This window comes from Pogona vitticeps, chromosome 9, assembly GCF_051106095.1.
Source record: "Pogona vitticeps strain Pit_001003342236 chromosome 9, PviZW2.1, whole genome shotgun sequence".
Lineage (NCBI taxonomy): Eukaryota > Metazoa > Chordata > Lepidosauria > Squamata > Agamidae > Pogona > Pogona vitticeps.
The window spans coordinates 15,478,770-15,491,576 of record NC_135791.1 but is presented as its reverse complement, the minus strand read 5'-3'; the positions used below and the strand labels follow the sequence as shown (position 1 = coordinate 15,491,576).

The 12,807-nt window shown below is 44.1% G+C and overlaps 1 long non-coding RNA gene across 2 annotated transcripts in view; it reads left to right on the top strand.

The window, feature by feature from the left end:
- Positions 1 to 3,355, top strand: part of LOC140702004 (uncharacterized) — a 108,801-nt gene extending 105,446 nt beyond the window's left edge. For both annotated transcript variants that reach the window (XR_013538468.1, XR_012081048.2), the window contains exon 4: positions 2,371 to 3,355. This is a non-coding gene — a long non-coding RNA (uncharacterized LOC140702004). The remainder of the gene's footprint in view (positions 1 to 2,370) is intronic.
- Positions 3,356 to 12,807: the final 9,452 nt, after the last annotated feature.

Genomic DNA, 12,807 nt, shown 5'->3' with positions numbered 1-12,807 from the left:
GAACCTCAGATCAGTGGCAGGTATGGAGGATATAGTACAACTAAAAATTGACAAGGAAGTGAAAGAGGGCAGGGTCCTCGGCCCCTTCTCGAAACTGCCTATGGCGAACCTCAGAGTTTCACCACTAGGTATAGTGCCCAAGAAGGTCCCGGGGGAATTCCGTTTAATTCATCACCTGTCCTTCCCGGAGGGGGCATCAGTGAACGATGCTATCCCCCAGGAATTATGCACGGTCAGGTACACCTCCTTCGATGATGCAGTGAAAATGATCAGGAAATGTGGTGTAGGGGCTGAACTGGCAAAGTGTGACATTAAATCAGCCTTTAGGCTGCTGCCAGTTCACCCTCAGGATTTTAACTTGTTAGGCTTCCAGTTTGGTGGCGCATACTTTGTGGACAGGGCCCTACCCATGGGATGCTCAGTGTCATGTGCCGCATTTGAGAAGTTCAGCACGTTTATTGAATGGAGACTTAGGTGCATGGTGAGAAGCAACTCAACAGCGCATTACCTCGATGACTTCCTTTTCTGTGGAAAGGGAGGCACAGGTAGATGCGGCGTCATACTCCGCGCATTCCAAGCATTAGCCAAAGAGTTAGGGTTGCCCCTAGCGGAGGATAAGACAGAGGGTCCGGCGACGTCTTTAACCTTCCTGGGTATAGAGCTTGATACGGTACAGCAAACATCGAGGTTACCACGGGACAAGCTAATTGACCTGAGGGCCCGGGTTGAAGCTCTATTACACAAAAAGAAAGCTTCCCTTAAAGACCTGCAGGAAATAGTTGGCCATTTGAACTTTGCCTGCAAGGTTGTGGCACCGGGCCGAGCATTCCTCAAGCGTCTATGCACAGCTATGAGGGGTCTCAAGAGACCGACTCACAGGACCAGGGTAACACGGGGCATGAGGGAGGACCTCCAGGTATGGAGCCAATTCCTCCAATCGTTCAACGGGGTCTCTTTCTGGAGGTCCAAGATAAATCTGAAGGCAAATTTCCAAGTGCACTCGGATGCCGCTGGGTCATTGGGATTTGGCATCTATTGCCACGGCAAATGGTGCTCAGGCCTGTGGCCGCAGGCGTGGCAACAGAGCGGCATTACAAGGGATCTAACCTTCCTAGAATTCTTCCCCATTGTAGGAGCACTATGGCTATGGGCGGAACAATGGGCTAATTCTGTTGTGCACTTTTGGTGCGATAACCTGGCGGTTGTGCACATCGTGAACAACCAGACAGCACAATCGGAGCGGGTTATGAAACTGGTAAGGGCCTTTACACTCAGGGCACTGCAGTTCAATATAGTGGTGCGCGCCAGACACGTCCCCGGGGTAGACAATAGCATAGCTGACGCCTTGTCACGTCAACAGATCGCCCGGTTCAGGGAACTGGCCCCAGAAGCCAGGGAGACGCCAGACGTTCTTCCCCCGGAAGTCTGGCAGATTGGCGCGACGTCGCATCCACAGCAATAGGGATGGCCCTGGCAGAAAGGACAAGGAAGGGCTACTCCGCAGTGAGTACGGAGTTCATGCAATTTAGAAGGATGGCGCATCTGGACCAGGCTTGGCCGGTCCCGGTGGAACACCTGCAGCAGTTCATGGTATACCTGTATAAGAGAGGGCTAGCGCCGTCCACTATACAGGGTAAGCTGTCAGCTGTAGCATTTCAGGCGAAAAGCAATGGCTACAGGGATACCACTGGCGATTTTCGAGTTAGGAAAATGTTAGAAGGGTGGTCTAAGGTGAGGGGCAGAACACTGGACACTAGGGCACCCATATCACCTGACATCCTGGAACGTATGTGCACGCAGTGGAGGACACTGTGCAGGGATAAGTATGAAATAAGCTTATTCTATGCCGCGTCTCTCATAGCCTTTTTCGGTGCCCTGAGGATCAGTGAATTGGTGGCTCAAGGTAAGGCGGACAAGGTTAGGGCAGCCCTACAGTGGGGGGATGTGAAAGTGCAAGGAGCAAGAGTTGAGCTGTTGATTAGAAGATCTAAAGCTGATCAAAGGGGAAAAGGCAGGCAGTTAGTTTTAGGGCAATGCTCAAACAAGAGCATTTGCCCAGTTGCAGCCGTTAAAGCATACTTAGAATACAGGGGTAGCGAGCCGGGTTATTTCTTCCAGCATGCCGATAAATCTCCATTAACGAAATACCAGTTCTGGAAACTAACAGGTTTAGCCCTACAGGCGGTTGGTATTAGGGGTGCTAGGTTCGGCACGCATTCATTCAGGATTGGAGCGGCATCCACTGCGGCAGCCATGGGCTACAGCACGCAGGACATCAAGCGATTAGGGCGCTGGTCCTCTTCCTGTTATAAAAGATATATTAGAGCCCTACCTACAGTGTAGGCAGGTGTCTGACTGATGTCTTTACAGGTGGCTCAAGCGCAAGTACACGGAAGCACATCTTGATCATCGGGCATAGCTATGTATATTGGGCAGAGCGCTATGCGGCAGCATCTCATTGGGGACGCAACCTGGGGCTAGGAGCACGGGCTACCATTACATGGAAGGGGCTGCGTGGCATGCAATGGGGTCAACTAGGCAGAGCCACGGCATTTGGTCACTGCCCTCCTGACCTGTTGCTTATACATTTGGGAGGCAACGACTTGCCCCGCCTGCCTGGCAAGGCGTTAATACTGGACATTCTACGAGACCTGAAGAGATTGAAGACAACATACCCGACGATGCATATCATTTGGTCTACAATTATACCTCGGATAGCCTGGCGAGGCTCTGTGAGGACTGCTGCAGTGAACAGGGCCCGGCGGGGCGTCAACAGAGAGGTATGCAGAGGCGTCTGCAACGGTATTGGATCTGTGATAGGGCACCACAACATTCAAGCCGAGAGGCTACAAATGTTCCGGAGTGACGGCGTGCATCTGTCGGATGAGGGTCTGGAGGTATTTCTAGAGGACATTCGGGGGGGCCTGCTTGCTGAGCTCACAGGGCTCTGTGGCGGGCATGGGACATAGCCAGGCTAGTCCCTATGCTGTGGCGGGTAGTGCGGAAAAATAGGCATCTACGGTGGGTCCCACAGTAAGTTCAAGTAAGCCAACAGTGCATCCTACCGCACGGCACTGCGGATTGTGCGATTACAGTGCCTGTGGCGGAGAGATGCACTGGGCCACTCCAGACTAACAACCCTCAAACAAAGGGGGATAAAGGTCTGGGGGTTTGGGCTAGTGGCCGGCCAGGTCCCTGCGATACTTTATGGTCGCGGGATCCTGGGCGGCCGGGGACTCGCCCTTATGATAACCCTCTTTAAAGGTTTCCGCACTACAGCAGGCCCCTCCTTCAGAATAAAATCTTGGTATATGATTGTGTGTTTAATAAAGTGTGGCCCATATTTAAACCCATACTATTGTCTCGCGCTTTATTCCTGGGTTGGGGGGGCAATTGGTATTTGTCTGCCAAGCCAGACACTGGGAGTTTGGTTCCCCAATGTGTCTCCTAGGAGAAGAGCCAGTTTGTGTAGCCTTGGGCGAGCTGCACAGTTCAGGGGCACTGTCAAAACAAGGGTGTACTAAACCGCTTTTGAGTATTTGCTACCTTGAGATTTCTGGAAAGGATTGCTGTAAGCCAGAATTGACTTGACAACACATGATTATTATTTTATCTAAATTCCAATGGCCACTGCATCCTTCATATAACAAAATTGTGGAGCACTGAACATACAGTGCAGCACAGTTCAGCTCATGAAATATGCTGTTATAAAGCTCGATGGCTGTTCAAAAGGGTTGTGAACCAGGTTCTTAACCATGTTTAATCTGTTCCCCATTCAATTCTTTTTATTTGGAGAGAGGAATTATATCCTCACTCAGTTTTCTTACATTAAATCAGGAGTTCTAATCTCTCACTGCTGAAGGAAGAATCCACTTTTTATTTGCTTGTTCATTATATTTGTATGCTACCCAATGATCCAAGGAGTAGATTCTGACCACTGAACAGACTTGGGGAATCTATAAACCTTCAGATGTCATTGAATTTACTCTCCTGTCATCTCTGAGCAAAAGTCATGCTGTCCGGAACTGATAGGTATTGCAATCTGGGGACATCAAAGGACCACAGGTCCCCCTGACCTTGTTAATAAAGATCTACAGGAGCCTCTTGGGACTGGTACTGCTAAGGAAGTTTTCTCCAAACATGAGAAGTGGAAAGCATGCCAAATGTCGTATGCTATGTTGTGAAATCATTGGCAAGGGTAGTGGAGAAGCTTGCACAACCTTGTCAAGCAGTAGGTGGGCGTGTTCATGTGATGAATATTACTTGATAAGGAATTAAACAAAACACTGTTGTGCAACTCTGCATTGCTCAAGCCAAACTCTTTGTACCACTGCTTCCTATGTATCTCTGTCTCTCTTCCTTCATAACCCACTCCCCCCAGTGTTAAACAACGAAGAAGCCTGTGGCATCTTGAGACAGAATAATTTTAGATCGACTGTAGGCTGCTTCATTAGACTCTATCATTCATCAATATATGACATTATGAGGTTTTCTTTTTCAGGCTTGTTAGAATGTCAACATGTTCAATTTATTTATAATTATCAATCAATCAATCAATCAATCAATCAATCAATCAATCAATCAATCAATCAATCAATCAATCAATCAATCAGCAAAGCCCTCATATGTCCATGTGCAGACAGAATTAAAAATGTCAAGATGCATACAAAACTATTCTGTTGCAAAACTAAACACCACAAAAGTTCTGGTGCCTTGCACAACAACTTTTGTGAAGTACAGGGTTTTCAAAATAAAGTAACGATGGCAATAATAGCAAAACCCAACAATGAATCCATATATATTTCAGAAGGAATTCCAGATATTTGGGACCACCACTTTCTCTTGTGCCTGCCAGTCTGATGCCCTGTACAAAGGCCACAATCCAAACTGAGGCCAAAAACAAATCAGAAAGGATGGGATAAACATAGAGTAAGAAAGAATCTGTATCTCTCTTAATGTGAATAATGAAAATAAGGGGTTCCTACTGGATTTGCATCACAACTGATGTAACAACAAGCATGTAGACATGGAAAAGAGAACTATACAATACTATTTGTCCCCCTTTTCATGGACTGCCATCCTGTTCTCTGCCTATCACTGCCTATCACTGCAAAATTAATAACTCTTCCTTGTCTTTTCCCATCTCCTAGTTTTTAAACCAATTTTAAAGGGTTTTGGAGAGTTTAAGTATTTTGTTTATAGAATCATAGAAAAGTGAAGTTGGAAGGGGCCTACAAGACCATCAAGTCTAAACCCCTGCTCAATGCAGGAATACAATCGAAGTATAATTGCCAGGTGATTATCTAAGTTTTTCTTGAATGCCTGCCAAGCTAACTGGTTCCACTGTTGTACTGCTCTAACAGTTAGGAAATTTTTCCTGATATTCAACCAAAATCTGGCTTACTTTAACTTCAGCCCTTTGTTGCGTATCCTGCACTCTGGGATGATCAAGAACAGATCCTGCCCCTTCTCTGTATGACAGCCTTTTAAATATTTGAAAAGTGCTATCAGATCACCCCTCAGTCTTCTTTACTCAAGACGAAACATTCCCAGTTGATATAAAACAATAAACATATTGACTATTTGTGGATATGAGATTTTGTTTTATTCTACCATTCCTTTTCCATCTCCCCCCCCTCTCTTCTGGAATCCATTTTTAAAAATAGAATCATTAGATAGAATTATGTAACCATTTTCAATGAACTCAACACATTGTGTTTTGGTACCTGTGAACCATTGGAAACAGATGCCAATTTCCCATGGTTTTTGTATGCTGTTGCCTTTATCTGCCCGCTACCCCAGCCTGTGTGGAGCTATATTTACTTATGCGATTAGATGCTGTTTGTCATTCCATTTAGGCTCCAATCTGCAGTTGGTTAGTTGTACTGCACCCATTGTTATGGCTGGATGATTGGTGGACAGGAGAGTGTGTCTGCTACAAATATACTTTTGTATGTATATGTGTGCCTGTGTATACACTTAAAATACTGTTTCCATGGAGACTTATTCATGTCACTTTGAACATTCACTTTCCACCAACATCAGTGCCCAGAAAATTCAATCACTTGAGTGTTCATTAAAAGCAAGCACAAAAGGGGGTAGAGGTTACTTTTGTAAGCTCTGATTCCTTTGTAATTTCTAAGTTAGCTCACTAACCCTTCTTCTATTGCATGATTAGCTCTCTTACAAATAATGCTAGAAAGTTTATTCTTCAGAGCCTGTATATAATTCAGTTAGCATAGTCAAGGTGGACAGACTTTAGGTTTGTGGGAATCCTGAGACCAATCAACAGGACACAGGCTCAAACTAGTGGCTTAGGTTGTTTATAACAGTTTACCCACTGGCCAGTATAAATTAGTATGCAGCAATGATTAGGGTAGTGAGGTCAAATCCCCAGTTATGAGCCTCACTTGGGAACTTTGGACCATTTACCACTTCTCAGTGTTGGCTGTGGTCACACCACAGAATTTTTTTTTCCAATTGTGCCTCATTGATTTTGAGTTTTTGTGTGTGTTCAGACAATGCATAGCCAATCTCGAATCTTTTGCTCTTTCTCTCTGCTGTCTCTGCATCAAATCCCACCCACCAGGAAACTACTACAGTACGTTTCCTGGCAAGCCACTGTGTGTTGTTCCTGTCATTGATGTCGTTTGGCTGCCTGTCCCTTTTGTAAAAAAATAGAGAGCATAGTACTGATACATTGGTAAACTTCTGTCATTGTCTACCATGCTTCCTCCCTGTGGGATTATGAGCAAGGGGGTTCATCATCCCCCTGGAATTCCATCCTGCAGTTACTTCTGTCAGATGGTGCTCATTAATTGGGGCAATAAAATGTTCTTTCTGGATCCTCACGGTGGAGCTGTATTGGCAACAGAAAAGAACACATCCCTGCAACACAGTCATATGTACCAGGAAGTACATTATAGCACAATTATAATTTATATGATTCCTTTCCTATCACCATCAGATCCTGGAAGCTGTCTTTCCCTGATTGCAACTTCCCATATATTTTTTATAGCAGGAATTGGTAAGCAATACTGTCCCAGCACTGTGTCGATGTGTGCTATGGGTATAACCCACAGCTCCTTTGAAAGGTGAAGGCTGGAGACTGTGAATTACTGTGGCTGCAGTGGCAGGGAAACAAATGTTGCAGCGCCACCCCCTTTTTTTCAGATAGGCATGGGCCTCCCACTGCCTTGGCATGCTTGTATGCCTAAACTTTATGATGAAACAAAATAAAAATTAATTAATTAACTAATTAACTAATTAATTAATTAATTAATTAATTAATTTTATTTATTTATTTATTTATTTATTTATTTATTTATTTATTTATTTATTTATTTATTTGATTTATTTGATTTATATCCCACCCATCTGGTATATTCTACCACTCTGAGTGGCTTACAGCATTAAGATTTAAAAAGAACATAGACATGCCACTTTAATAACTAATATTTCCTTTTGGATGTGACCATCTATGAAGAAGTGCACTCCATCTTTTTGATTTTTCCTCAAAATCACACATTTTTAAAAAAGTGTTATTTAAATCGCCACCCCATTTATGCCTTTTTTTTACTCTTTGGTTTTATTTTATTTTCACCTATACTGCTTGCACATACACAGCTATCACTTTTACAACTACTACACTTTGTGATGTTTGCGGCATCTCCAAAACCTTTGCACTTATGCTGGCAATTATTAAACCTATTCCAGTATGTGCCTACCCCCAGGTCACTGAGCTCTTGCGGTTCTGTTTGTGGTAGAAAACTTTTTATTTTTTTGACAAGATCCCCTTCTTCATTTTTTACAAGAACCCTATTGTATTGAGTCATATCCTGTTGAGAGACACAGCTTTCCTAAGCTGCATAGTTATCGCTTTTGCCATCCACTGCTTATTCTCCCACTTGTAGCTCCTTCTAAGCTAAAGGGTACACCTTGGCAACATTGACACTAATGTCTTCCCTCTCGTGTTCCCTTACATTGGTATCATGTACACGTGAATGTAGGGATCATGCAAAACTCGCAGCTGACATTTGGGATTCAACACATTGACATATAAGTGCCAAAAACGGATGCCTGCCAACAGATATCAGGATTATTGAAATATAACATCAATAATCCTGATATCTGTTGTGTCTCTTTGAAATCCTTGCAATTTGGTTTTCAAAAGTTTCATCTACATCCTCTCCTTGATCGAGTGGTTGGTAGTAAACACCAACTACCGTGTTCCTTTTGGGTTTTTTGCCCCAACTACATTGATCCAGATGCTGTCAATGGGGCAGCCAGTCTCCTCCTCTTATATTTTTGTGCAGCAATATACAGTGGTGCCTGGCATAGCGACATTAATTCGTTCCACAAAAATCGCTGCAGAACGAAAACGTCGCTATTAAAACACGATTAATGCGTTCCTATGGGCTTAAAACCACCGTTCTGCAAAGATCCTCCATAGCGTGGCCATTTCTGGTGCCTCTTAAGCGAGGAATCCATCCCCCAAAACAGCGGGTGGCCATTTTGTTTACCCGACAGCCATTTTGAAACCACCAATCAGCTGTTAAAAAACATCGCTTTGCGATGATCAGTGCCCTAAACAGGGAACCAATCATCGCAAAGCGAAATTCCCCCACCGGGAACATCGCAAAGCGATTGCTTTTGCGATCGCAAAAAATGCGTCGCAAAGCGATTTCATCGCAAAAAAGAAGCAATCACTATTCGAGGCACCACTGTATATATATTTGACATATACTGCAACTCCACCTCACTTTCTATTTTTCATGTTCATGTTTTGAACAATTTATATCATTCAATTGCTATATTCATGGGAGTCCTCCCACCAAGTTTCAGTTATTCTTGTAAAGTCATATTTACCCTCCTGAGCAAAGATTTCTAGTTCTTATCATTTGTTTCTCATACTCCTGGAATTTGTATATAGAATCCAGAGATGGTGTGATTTGTTGCCTGCTTTTCTTTGTACATTTTTATGAACTGTTTGGTCCATTTCTCTTATTATGTGTAAGACCATCTATCTTTACCTCTGTGATTGTGTCTCCCTCCCCCTTCCAATTCAGTTTAAAGCATTCCTGATTAAGTTCTTCATGCTGTGGGCAAACACATTCTTCCCAGTCCTTGTGAAGTGCAAGCAATCTCTTGCTAGCAGTCCATCTTCCAGGAAGCTTAGCCTGTGGTCCCCAAAACAAAACACCTCACTTCAACACCACCTTTGTAGCCATTCACTTACCTGGATTACTTTCTTTTTCATTTCTATTCCTCTTCCAAGTACTGGTAGGATGGATGAGAAAACTATCTGGCCTCCAAAATCCTTCCATTTCCTTCCCAGAGCTTCAAAGTCTAATGTGATCTTTTCAAAGTTGTTGTTGACATTTGTTCCCACATGGATGAGAAGGAAATGATATGTATCCATTAGTTTTTATGAATGAGTTCAGTCCTTCTGTCACATCCCTAATCTATGCTCCAGGGAGATAGCATAGTTGGCGGGTCTATGGATCTTCCCGGCATACTTCCATTTCCATCCCATGCAGTAGGGAGTCTCCTACTCCTACTCTTCTGTTCCTCTTTTTGTAGGGTGTGGGTTCTTTGTCTGTGCTTAGCTGACTTTCAGTCCCTTTCATGTATTCCTGAGGGGTCACCTCTTTGACTTTGTCTGCTTGCTGTCTCCCAGACTCCTCATCAAGAACCTGAAAACAGTTTCGCAGTTCCACCGGTGAAGATAGTCTTCTCTTTCTTTTGCTCCTATGACTCTTTTTCTGTGGTTCTTCCTCCACTATGTTTGCTCTCTCCTCAACATTGTCCTCCTCTGCCTTCCCTTGTGGCTCTTCCTCCTCCAGTGCCTCCACTGATTACAGGTGCTACTCAAGAGTTCTGTCAATATATACTTTGTCTTCCCTTATAGCCTTAAGTGTGGCTACTTACTGCTCCAGTTCTCTCACTTTTTCTTCTAACAGTGCCACCGGTTTACACTTGTTGCATGTGTCCACCATATTACATTCAGGCACAAGGACAAATTTTGCACAAACTTTGCAGATCACAACTGACGTGTCTCTTCCCACCTTTTTGCTTTGATCCGTCTATGAATGCCCTTTCCTTAATTTTGTTAGCCTGAACGTATCTAGGAAAATCCTCTGATATGTAACTCTCTGCCTTTGTCTCCTTGGTCTCTTCCTTTTTTTATCCCTTCCTCCAGTAGACCTTTCCTTCCTACTTTTTCTTTCTATCTTTCCCCCATCTCTCCCCCATCAAACTCCTGTTAGCTGTCCTTGGTTGTGAGCACCCTGGGTCTTCTTCAGCTTTATTACTCAGCTGTGCTCTGTTAGGAACCAGCTATCAGGATACAACCCTTCCTATTGAGCTGAGCACATGGCTCTTGCTGTTAAGGACACACGCTTCCTGTTAAGCAGAGCACAGGGCCCTTGCTGTTAAGGACACACACCTTTCTTGTTGAGCTGAGCACACAGTGCTTCTGCATGGGGAATTCCTTGGGGTTACTCCTGGTCCCTTCCTAATGTTTATCTGAAAATATTCATATCTCTGTTTTTGTCTCCTTGGTCTCTCCCTTTCTTTTATCTCTTCTCATTCTTAGGCCTTCTTTCATGTGTTCAAATATATGCTTAAGGAACCTGTATATACTGATAAGTTTGTGTAGTTTGTGTGGTATTATATTATGTGACAATCTCCATTATATAGGGCACTAACCTAGGTTCCTGAAACATGGGTTCTCTGACTTAAGCCAAGGAGAGGCACAAATGCATCCTAGAAGAAACACACATTCCACCATATAATGTGTGCAGGTCTCTCAAAAGTCAGCAATGATTCACAGCAAAGGTACCCCAGAGTATTTTTAGGATGAAAATTAAAACAAAGTTCCATGTGTCTGTTGTTCATGTGTTACCCGCTGTGATGATTGCCCATGTCACTCACTCTATTCATATTCATGAGCTGATTTGCATGAAGCTATGGAGAGGACTGGAGAGGCGGAGTCAGCAACTACATGAGTCTTGGCGGGAGAAGGAGGAGTCAGATAGGGGCTGGTTAATCAGAAAGAGAGGGAACAGATACTGAGAGATATAGAGTGGGTTAGGAAAACAGGTAGAGAAGGTGGCAATTGTGACAACCCCAGACCTACTGGGATATGCCACAGTTTCACTAAGCTGCCACCAACCATTCCCTGTAAGGAGTCACACAGACCAGGAATGGATTTTTAACAAACAAAGGAATAAGGTTTATTCAAATAACACACAGGGAAAATAAAATGATCAAGTGAATAAGATACAGTAACGTGGCTTAGTCTCAATCATACATACACCAGTTTAGTTCACACAGAACACCTTTAAATAAAGCACAGACCCTGAACCTATCAGTTCTGGCTACCCATAAAGACACCTGAACCTATCAGGTAGGTACTGACTGACACACAGTAGTACCCTGTCTGACACACAGACTCCACACCAGCTTCTTCTTCCCAGCTTCTCTTCCTTCCCACACAAGCTCCACATATATATACAGTACAGCCCCTCCTCCTGATGTCCCGCCTTCCACTCCCCATAGGATGGAACTTTCCCTCCAAACCCATGACAGACAGGTAACATCAGTGCTGTATGTAACACCTCCCCTCTTTATAAGTTGTTTTGTAGGGGGAAAGCTAACTTGCTTTTCTCCAAAAAACAACCTGGATCCAAAACATACAAAAACAGTTATACAATAACATACTTACTTTAGGATAAACATATCAATTAGGCATTTAAACATTTACCATTTACAATACATCCAGTTACCTTTATTCATACAAACCAAGCATGTTTAATAAACAAGTACATTTAACCTTTGGTCACCAAAATATATACATAGTCCATGTTTCTTTCGCCGTCTTCATTCTTCGGGTCTTCTTGACAAGGTGTCCGCAACACAGTTCACTGACCCTCTGACCACCTTCACTTCAAAGTCATAGTCTTGCAGGTTTAAAGCCCACCTCATAAGTTTACTATTGTGGGTTTTCATTGTCTTTAACCATTGCAGTGGTGAATGGTCAGTGCACAGAATAAAATGTCTTCCCCAGATGTAAGGCTTGGCCTTCTGGATCGCGTAGACTATGGCCAGGCACTCCTTTTCCACGGTTGCCAAATGTCTCTCACCTTTCTGGAGTTTCCTACTCAGGTAGGACACTGGATGCTGGTCACCATTTTCATCCTCCTGGCAAAGAACTGCTCCTACCCCGCTGTTAGACGCATCGGTGTAGATGATGAACTCCCGGTCGAAGTCTGGAGCACGCAGCACTGGATAGTTGATGAGGGCCTCCTTCAACCTCTGGAACGCCTCCTCACAGTCGCTGGTCCACGGGATGCGGTCATCAGTCTTCTTCCGCGTCAGATCGGTCAGCGGAGTCGCTATCTCGCTAAACCTCGGGATGAACTTTCTGTAGTAGCCCACCAACCCAAGAAATGATTTGACTTTTTTCTTGGTGTTGGGTCTAGGCCAATCACGAACTGCTTCTATCTTGGCCTCTAGGGGTTTGATCACTCCTCCCCCTACTATGTGACCCAAGTATTTTATTTCTGGGCTACCCAGCTGCAGCTTGTTCTCTTTGCAGGGCCTAGGCCAAAGCACTTCCTCCCCTGGGTTAAAGTGCCTCTCCCTGGCTTTCTGGTCATCCCAAGCTTTCTTTCTGACCTTTTGAGCTTGCAGGGTCTCTGCTGCTAGCTCTAGGTTTCTCTTTAGGTCATTCCTTAAAGAGTCTATATATGTCACAACGTCTTGTGGGTCATCCTGGGTGATCTGCTCCCAATTTTGTTTGAT